Source organism: Bidens hawaiensis, unplaced genomic scaffold (genome assembly GCF_021521415.1).
Source record: "Bidens hawaiensis isolate Kalapana, Puna unplaced genomic scaffold, B.hawaiensis_p1.1 tig00017381_1, whole genome shotgun sequence".
Classification (NCBI taxonomy): domain Eukaryota; kingdom Viridiplantae; phylum Streptophyta; class Magnoliopsida; order Asterales; family Asteraceae; genus Bidens; species Bidens hawaiensis.
Genome location: NW_027492633.1, coordinates 410,905 through 418,839, shown reverse-complemented (window position 1 = coordinate 418,839; position 7,935 = coordinate 410,905).

The window sequence follows — 7,935 nt, the reverse complement described above, 5'->3', positions numbered from 1 at the left end:
ATTTTTTTAGTACTAGTTTTCATAGACCAGACAAATACATGTTCTCTAATAAATGAGATCGATTTAGATATATCTGTTCACTTGGAATGTAAGTTGTCAAAAATAGAAAGATAGGATGAACTGGATGAATTATCAATCAGGATACCGGGATAGAGTTTAGTGGATATCATTTTCACATCAGACATACATAATTAATTTTTACTATTTACTTAAGTCATAGTTGTTTAATAGCTAATAATGATTTTAACATATTGTTGTAGCACCGTGAATAGTTGAGGTGATCGTGAGGATCCACACCATTAAGGATCCGACGACAAGTGAGTGGACGTACATGACCTTATCCAAAAGGCGCAAGAAGTTAAGTAAGCTTTCTCTTATAAAAAGACAGATTTGTTATGTGATTTAAGTGTGTTTGAATTTACTAACAACACTTTTATAGTTTCATCAAATCGTAAGAACATTTTGAAAAAAAAGTTGAAAAGTTGAGGCCGGGCCGTCTTTGGGCACTTCATGACAAGTTGATGACGTCAACATGTGGGTGGAGTGTTCAGGAGGATAAAGGGTGAGCCGGAACGTATGGCCTAACAGAATGTAAAAATTGTTCTGAAAACGTATAGCCTAAGAGAAATTTTTACTTATAACTGAAATGTTCAGTTTGTCCCTTACATTTAATTATATAATTTTAAACAATTTACAGCACTCTTGTTGTTTTAAAAATCGTCTAACACAGTATTACTTTTTTGTTGGACAGAGTTGTTATAACAATAAAATTAAAGCATTGCTAATAGCCTAATATAGGTTATTATATACCAATAAATTATAATTAAAAAAATAAAATGAAGTTGACAGAACTATATATCGAATTATATATAATAATTTTTATTATGTAAGATGTATTGAGTCATGTAACTATATAGAACTATATATAGATGCTAGTTGGGATGCAACTATGTAGTATTGCGTCATGTGTGATGAACATTGGATGGAACATATCTTGAATGGTTTGGCGGTTGGCAATTAATTGGTGTGTCATCATTGTACCCAAAATCCTTCTAGAAGCCATGCCTGGTACGCCTGATTTTGACTTCTCGATTTATGATAGGCAACTATCACAATAGCCATCACTGGCGAATTATTTATAGAAACATTTTTTTAATGGCTAGATCATTAAAATGGACTATTGGTTAAATTTATCATGATATACTCGTCTTCCGGTTTTAGGAAAAACCCTCACCTAAGGCTCGTGAACACTCGTCCGAAGACACAACAGTGTGGTAAGATAAAACTCGTCAGTTTAAGGATCCAACTAGTAAACACCACCTACTCATCTACTCTCTCATCATCACCTGGTGTCGTTAAAACTAAATAATGAGAGAAGAAATCAAACATTGTTTACATAAAACACTAAATCTCTTCCTTACGAATCACAAGCTCATTGACTTATAGAAATATTAATTATTCAATAGTTTGCTTTATTAGGAAAAAAACAAAAAAGTATTACCCATATAAGTGAGGACCCCTAAAATTGACATTTAGGTGCTAAAATCCAAGCTTTAGTCACATTTTCTTCTCAAATTACAACAAAACAAATTCAGTACAAAAAATCAAGCACAAAAAAATTAGGACAGAACATGTAGTATGTAAATTTCAACATAAAAAATGTAGTATTCCATTGCAAAAATGTTGTACAAAACTGAGAAAAAAACCCACTTTTTGAAGTTTTTTAATTAATTATTATTTTCTATACACCAACATCATACTTAAATTAAAGATAAAACATCAGCTAAAATCAAGCCAAATTTAAAACATCCCTAGGCTCTAGCCACCCCTGATTTTCACATTATCATTTCGTAATTTCTAAATGTTCATGTTCATTCAAACTAATTAGCACTCTCTTTTTTGTGTAATACACGAGTTTAAATATAGTTTATGATTACATAATAATAAAAAGAATAGCAAGTTGCACCAAGCCACCAGGCACCAACCATCTGATGTTATGGTCTGGTCATGAGAACCACCTTTCACCTATGCAATCCATGGACGACAACCGGTGTAAATCAACACTTCCAGTTTGATGATATTTATGTGCTCTTTTGAAACGACTTGCTTTAAATTTAAGGAGTCATCTTCTTATTTCTCTTTTGTTATCATTACATAGCACTAATATGTATCTAATTATCTATGTATAGAGTTAGGACCATCAAGCGGCTAGTGTTTGGAGGTTAGCTAATCGAGCTTTCATGACACGTATCTAAAATTCGTATCACACATAAAACCAAACACGCAACATATTCACTAGCTAGTTTATACGAATACAACCTTTTTTAACCGAAAATGTATATTTCTTTAATAATTTTTGCATATTAATACTTTAAAATTCTACTTTTACACCTTACTTTTTAAATTGTTAACAACTATGTTTAATGTATACTAATTTATTTATTAACTTAAACATTGACATACTTGTTATAAATATATATTATTGTGGTTATCAATACCAAATATAGTTAGGCTTTTTCTCCAAGTTATCTTCTCCTATATATACATATTATTGTATCATATTGTAGAACACACCTAATTAATGAAAACCATCTTTCTCCTTATATCTATTTCTCACATATTTGGCTATTAGGCTTGTTTCACAACACGTTATCAGCACGAGTTGCTTTTGGAGTCGGATTACATCTTCATGAGCCGTGGGTAGGAATCAATCAGATCATCTTGCAATTGTTTATACTAAAATCTGAATACACGGCTTACAAAAGGTACTTCAATTTACAATCCTTTATGCTCATATCAATTGGAACCTTGCATTTTTTTTATTTTTCTTCCTTCTAGAATGAATAGTTTAATAATTTTTACAACATGGATATTTAAATGGATATGTTTAGATTTATCATGTATTCTTAAAAACCAAATCTTGTTACCATGGCTATGCTTCGTAATACTTTCATAGAGTTAAATTAAATTTAGATGGCTTCTGTAATATGATTTCTTTCTACTTGACATTAAATTAAATATTTTGATCGGTACAGTTTATGGTTTAGTTATTCTAAAATTTAACTGAGTGAGTTGTGTTTGTTCGTTTTGCAATAAACTTCTATATGCTCCTAAAAACAAAATAGTTATATATTTGAATATTGTGATAACTACTAAAGAAAATTATGATATGCTTATTTTATGATTTTTTTTGTTGTTTGAATTTATAAGAGATAATAAGATAAATGCAAAGGCCGGAACATCACATGTAACATAATGATAATAAAGTATTTCACAATATCACATATTTTAGAAGTTTCTTCTCTAAGTTAAGGAGATTATTTTTTGATTTCTTCAGCTATTAAAATCAAAGAAGATTATGTTTTTATAAATTAGTTTTTTTTAGTTTATAAAAAAAATTATGAAATCAAATCTTTATATGTTATAATTGATTGTGATATAAATAAAACCGATATTTATGGATGTTATCTTATTGTTGATATTATTATGTTATAACTGATGAACTACAAATTTGGGTCAAGATATATTGAATATATTGAAGATATTTTAAATTAAATGATTGATTTTATATTTAATATAACAATTTGAAAATTTGATTAAATCATATATACAAGTATATATTTGTGAAACTGAATATTTTATTTACGACATTAGAAGAAAGAGTATCATCGTAAAATATGTATGACTTTTAACATGCATAAAATTAATCAAGTTTGGAAATTAAAAATATATATATATATATATATATATTTTATTTGTGATGGTACCTAAATTTTTCTTATAATGGTTATATATAACTTAATTATGGATCGTAATAGAGCATTTGAGTAACCCTTTTTATTTCGTAGTCAAACCTCAAATGTGTTGTTAATAAACTTTTAGCATTGAACCAATATAGTATGGTAAATAAGTTTGATATATATTTTATTGGTTTTGTCTTATTTTTATATTCACCATGATGATGATTGTTGTATATATTATCGTAAGCATCTTCATATAACACTGTTAATTATAATTCCTAAGTTGTATAAGATTCGAATATGTGAAAACTTCACAAGACATAAATGATAATGTGTTATTAAGTGAAATAATAAGTTGATAGAGATAGTCATTTTTTGTTTCCAAGTAAATTGATAAATATTTGTGAATGGTTGATAGTTAATACGTACATAAATCATATACATTTGTTTGTAAGTAATGAAAACTCTTATCTCATAATGTTATACTATAACTTATATTTTATATGTTGAAATGTTATAATGGTGGGTACTCTATTATTTCACATTATGTATGCTTACAACTGACCAAAGTTTTGGTTTTTTCTTTATTACTCTAATGAAAGAGATAAATGTACTTATATATGGCACCTCAAGTGTCATATTTCCTAAATCTCATTGTTGAAGGTTCCAAAATTTAGTATGATAAAACTTACATGACTCATTCATGTAATTACTTCTCAATACTTGTTATATGAAGAGAAGATTAATTATGAGAAAAAATCGAAAACGATAATTTTTCATCAGTCAAACCTTAAGTATGCTCCTGAAGTAGCATATCATTAAAACATATGAAATGTTTGATATGATTTTATATCAGTTGTTTGATGAATAATGAAAAACCATGAAATTGGTTTTGTTATACCCCATTCCCTGAAGTGAATATATATTGATCGTTGTGATCATTGGCATAATTTAAAAGATAGTAAGGATGATCATACTAATAATGAGATCGAGCACTAGAATTGGAAAATGGATAGATCACATATGAGAACAAAATATGTAACACAAATGTGAAATCACATGATTGCTTGAAGCGATAATACAATGTTCTCTCATATTTATAGTGTTGTATTAAATAAGTATAATACATATACAATCATAAACCTGTAGTTTATGGATATCTAATGGTATGACCGGTTAGACCACACCGAGTCAGTGATGTGAAATTTATTGAAGAACCAAAAGATTATTCCTAATTTATACATGTAATATTGCTCTCAAGGAGAATTGTTTGTTTACCAACTGAGAAAGGGTGTAAATCCCTAAACATTATGGAAATGAGAAAATGATACACAAATGCTCACATGATACCATTTAGTGTTTTCAAAATCGATGCATCGTCTAAATGGTTATCAAGATCGCAACTTCAGTTTGCATGATCTATGGCTTAGCTATAAGATAGCAAACATATTATTCCATATTGGTATATTTACATTCGGTTATAATAATGAATTTGATTTCTAAGTTAATAATAATCATTGGAATAAGTGTTAAACTTCATAAATATGTTCTTACATATATTGTTTCGTTAAATACGATTACTCAACGTCTATAATTGGTTGCAAAGGCAATTATCACGAGAGCAAAGATTCATGTTTGTATTTGAGTACATTTTATCCGTCATGTGTGACGAACATTGGATGGAACATATCATGAATGGTTTGGCGGTTGGCAATTAATTGGTGTGTCATCGTTGTACCCAAAATCCTTCTAGAAGCCATGCCTGGTACGCCTGATTTTGACTTCTCGATTTATGATAGGCAACTATCACAATAGCCATCACTGGCGAATTATTTATAGAAACATTTTTTTAATGGCTAGATCATTAAAATGGACTATTGGTTAAATTTATCATGATATACTCGTCTTCCGGTTTTAGGAAAAACCCTCACCTAAGGCTCGTGAACACTCGTCCGAAGACACAACAGTGTGGTAAGATAAAACTCGTCAGTTTAAGGATCCAACTAGTAAACACCACCTACTCATCTACTCTCTCATCATCACCTGGTGTCGTTAAAACTAAATAATGAGAGAAGAAATCAAACATTGTTTACATAAAACACTAAATCTCTTCCTTACGAATCACAAGCTCATTGACTTATAGAAATATTAATTATTCAATAGTTTGCTTTATTAGGAAAAAAACAAAAAAGTATTACCCATATAAGTGAGGACCCCTAAATTTGACATTTAGGTGCTAAAATCCAAGCTTTAGTCACATTTTCTTCTCAAATTACAACAAAACAAATTCAGTACAAAAAATCAAGCACAAAAAAATTAGGACAGAACATGTAGTATGTAAATTTCAACATAAAAAATGTAGTATTCCATTGCAAAAATGTTGTACAAAACTGAGAAAAAAACCCACCTTTTGAAGTTTTTTAATTAATTATTATTTTCTATACACCAACATCATACTTAAATTAAAGATAAAACATCAGCTAAAATCAAGCCAAATTTAAAACATCCCTAGGCTCTAGCCACCCCTGATTTTCACATTATCATTTCGTAATTTCTAAATGTTCATGTTCATTCAAACTAATTAGCACTCTCTTTTTTGTGTAATACACGAGTTTAAATATAGTTTATGATTACATAATAATAAAAAGAATAGCAAGTTGCACCAAGCCACCAGGCACCAACCATCTGATGTTATGGTCTGGTCATGAGAACCACCTTTCACCTATGCAATCCATGGACGACAACCGGTGTAAATCAACACTTCCAGTTTGATGATATTTATGTGCTCTTTTGAAACGACTTGCTTTAAATTTAAGGAGTCATCTTCTTATTTCTCTTTTGTTATCATTACATAGCACTAATATGTATCTAATTATCTATGTATAGAGTTAGGACCATCAAGCGGCTAGTGTTTGGAGGTTAGCTAATCGAGCTTTCATGACACGTATCTAAAATTCGTATCACACATAAAACCAAACACGCAACATATTCACTAGCTAGTTTATACGAATACAACCTTTTTTAACCGAAAATGTATATTTCTTTAATAATTTTTGCATATTAATACTTTAAAATTCTACTTTTACACCTTACTTTTTAAATTGTTAACAACTATGTTTAATGTATACTAATTTATTTATTAACTTAAACATTGACATACTTGTTATAAATATATATTATTGTGGTTATCAATACCAAATATAGTTAGGCTTTTTCTCCAAGTTATCTTCTCCTATATATACATATTATTGTATCATATTGTAGAACACACCTGATTAATGAAAACCATCTTTCTCCTTATATCTATTTCTCACATATTTGGCTATTAGGCTTGTTTCACAACACGTTATCAGCACGAGTTGCTTTTGGAGTCGGATTACATCTTCATGAGCCGTGGGTAGGAATCAATCAGATCATCTTGCAATTGTTTATACTAAAATCTGAATACACGGCTTACAAAAGGTACTTCAATTTACAATCCTTTATGCTCATATCAATTGGAACCTTGCATTTTTTTTATTTTTCTTCCTTCTAGAATGAATAGTTTAATAATTTTTACAACATGGATATTTAAATGGATATGTTTAGATTTATCATGTATTCTTAAAAACCAAATCTTGTTACCATGGCTATGCTTCGTAATACTTTCATAGAGTTAAATTAAATTTAGATGGCTTCTGTAATATGATTTCTTTCTACTTGACATTAAATTAAATATTTTGATCGGTACAGTTTATGGTTTAGTTATTCTAAAATTTAACTGAGTGAGTTGTGTTTGTTCGTTTTGCAATAAACTTCTATATGCTCCTAAAAACAAAATAGTTATATATTTGAATATTGTGATAACTACTAAAGAAAATTATGATATGCTTATTTTATGATTTTTTTTGTTGTTTGAATTTATAAGAGATAATAAGATAAATGCAAAGGCCGGAACATCACATGTAACATAATGATAATAAAGTATTTCACAATATCACATATTTTAGAAGTTTCTTCTCTAAGTTAAGGAGATTATTTTTTGATTTCTTCAGCTATTAAAATCAAAGAAGATTATGTTTTTATAAATTAGTTTTTTTTAGTTTATAAAAAAAATTATGAAATCAAATCTTTATATGTTATAATTGATTGTGATATAAATAAAACCGATATTTATGGATGTTATCTTATTGTTGATATTATTATGTTATAACTG